Below are 3,106 nucleotides of genomic sequence, written 5' to 3' on the forward strand. Positions count from 1 at the left end.
AGCCAGCAGCCAGTCAAACGCGCTGACCCGTGACCCGGGCGCGAGCATGCGCATTGCGCCCGTCCGCAGCCGGGGAGGCGGCGGGCATGCGCAGTGGTGTGTACTGGCGTCCCTCGCTCGTGACGTCAGACTCCGTCTCCTAGGAGACCCGGAGACAGCTGGTGATTTTTTTCTTCTCTCCTAAGCTTCGATTCGTTTTATTAGGTAAAACTAGCAGCACGTACCTTTTTTTTTTTTTTTTACTATAAAAAAGCGGTTACTGAGTACGCAGGGCTTTTTGTCCGTTGTGGGTTAAAAGCCTCTGGCTGGTTATACATGTGATTCATGGTTAATTCTGAAAACAAACAATTACACTAAGTTTGAAAGAATCTATGTAATTAAGAAATAATTATTATAATAGTAATTACAGCTAACACTTACAGTGCTTAGTATGTGTCCTCAGTGCTTTATGTATAATAATTCATTTAATCCGCACAGTCCTATGAGGTAGCTACTGTTGTCCCCATTTTACGGACGAGGAAACTGAGGCACAATTTTGGCACACATGACCAGAGTGTAGTGGGTCAGCACGTTAACGGGAAGGAGGGAAAGAAGAGCATGAATGCAAACAGTTCTTCAGAGAAACTTGGTTGTGAAGGAAGGAGATAATATAGTACCAAGAACAATCAAGGAAGAGTCTTTTTTTTTTTTTTTTAAGATTTTATTTATTTGAGACAGAGAATGAGAGAGACAGCATGAGAGGGAGGAGGGTCAGAGGGAGAAGCAGACCCCCTGCCGAGCAGGGAGCCCGATGCGGGACTCGATCCCGGGACTCCAGGATCATGACCTGAGCCGAAGGCAGTCGCCCAACCGACTGAGCCACCCAGGCGCCCCAAGGAAGAGTCTTTTAAGAAGGCAGAGCCTGGGATATGTTCAAATGTTGACAGGGAGGAGCTGTGGTAACTTACCGGTTAAAGAAAGAGAAAGAAAACCTGATGGAGTCAGGACCTAGAGACAGTGGAGGGTGGAGGTATAAGAGTTAGCTTTAGCTGTGGGAGGGTATCTCTTTCGCTGAGTAGAGACAAGGGTTGAGAATGGGTGCAGATGCCCATAAATTTGGGGATGAGAAGCTCAAAGAGCTTGAGGGAGTTCGAGTCTGAGGTACAAAGCGAGGCGGTAGAAATCCAGGACTCGTCTTGTGAAAGTAAAGTGTGTGCCTAAGCTGACTGCCTGAATTAATGTTACCATCTACAGGCTCTGCCAAAAACCTTCCTCAGAAATCCATTCTTGGTTCATTCTGTACACAGAGCAGCAGTGACTGACCTAAGTGCTCTATGGCAGTAATTATTTTAACCAGGGTAATTTTCCTTAACACTTACTGTCCACAATCACGTTCAATACACAGCATATATTAGTACTATTCCTTCATTGCACAGAGCTTTTATCCCTGAGTTACAATTTTCTTGAATTTCAAGATAAATTTTCTGAAATCATCATGGATTTTGATATCAGATACACCTGGAATTTTAAATCTGGTTCTGTCACTTATTACCATGATACTCATCACTTACCACCCTGGCCCTTAGTTATCGTTGTGTTGTGGTGATGAAACTATGTACTTAAAAGAGCTAGCACAGCACCTAGCACAAAATGTTGATTCCCTTCCTACCTCCCTATCTTTCTTAGATCATATCTTAACATAGTGCCAAAGATACAATAAATATTCAATACCCATCTCCTGTTTACCATGATGGCAGTGATTAGGGCCAGATTAAGAGATGAGCCTGTCTGGAAGTTGTCCAGGGTGGTACATCATAAAAGCTGCGAAAACTCTCTATGTATTAAAATATCACAGGAATATGAGATGGAAAAAATGATTTTTAATTGCAATTCTTTTCAAACAGGATACTGTATGTGGTTGGGAAGAAAAGACACTTGGAAAGATGGTAAAACAGGCACCATAAAAGACAACGCTTGAGTAACAGAGAGTTACTATGTGTAGGTTTAACCGATTGGGATAGAAGGTAAGGTGAACAAGCTGGTGCATTACCACCACCAACATTCATTCACCTACTCTGCCTTCTCCCCACCCACTCCCACACAAGGAAGCAGGACTGTGAATCCCCAAAAATATGTCGGCAAATACTGAAAATGCATCCTTTAGAAGATGTGCCAACTTATTTGCTTCCCTAGGGAAGTCTGCAAATCTTTTTTTTTTTAAAGATTTTATTTATTTATTCATGCGAGATAGAGAGAGAGGCAGAGGCAGAGGGAGAAGCAGGCTCCCCGCGGAGTGGGGAGCCCAATGCGGGACTCAATCCCAGGACCCTGGGATCATGACCTGAACTGAAGGCAGACGCTTAACCGACTGAGCCACCCAGGCGTCCCAGCAAGCCTGCAAATCTTGATATAATTCTGATAGTATTGATGATAGTGATGGCTTGTGCTATAACCCCTTTTGAACTGAAATCCTGGATTTCCTAACTTAGAAATGTGAAGTCTAGTTTTTCTAATTCTGCAAAATATGCAAGACATTTGTGTAATGAACAGCTATGGAAGATATATTCAGTGTCTCCCTCAGGAGCAAAGTCCTGCTTATTGTCCATTAGAAAAGATTTGTGTTCGCTGAGCTGAAATGTCCTCTCCTATAATGCAACCCACTCCACATGCAGGTGTTATCTTACCCTCTTCACATTCTTTGTGCTTACTGGGGCTCTTGGAACCAGTGTACCGAGATGCTGATATTCTGGCTGCTGGTTAGGACTCTTGTGTCTTTTTTTTAAGATTTATTTATTTATTTCAGAGAGAGAGAGAGAGAGAGAGTGAGTGTGTGTGTGTGTGTGTGTGCAAGCAGGGGGAGGGGCAGAGGGAGAGGGAGAAGGAGAGGGAGAGAGGGAATCTCATGCAGACCCCTGCTGAGCATGGAGCCCGACACAGGACTTGATCCCTGGACTCTGAGATCATGATCTGAGCTGAAATCAAGAGTTGGATGCTTAACCCACTGAGCCACCTTGGTGCCCTGTGACTCTTGTGTCTTTTATCAGCATCCATGAAATTGTGGTTGACTAATTCATTAGCTTACAGGAAGAGTAAAATCTCAGACTATGTGTAGTTCTTGATGACCCAC

The sequence above is a fragment of the Mirounga leonina genome, unplaced genomic scaffold (assembly GCF_011800145.1).
Source record: "Mirounga leonina isolate KUSES-001 unplaced genomic scaffold, KU_Mleo_1.0 Mir_321, whole genome shotgun sequence".
Classification (NCBI taxonomy): Eukaryota; Metazoa; Chordata; class Mammalia; order Carnivora; family Phocidae; genus Mirounga; species Mirounga leonina.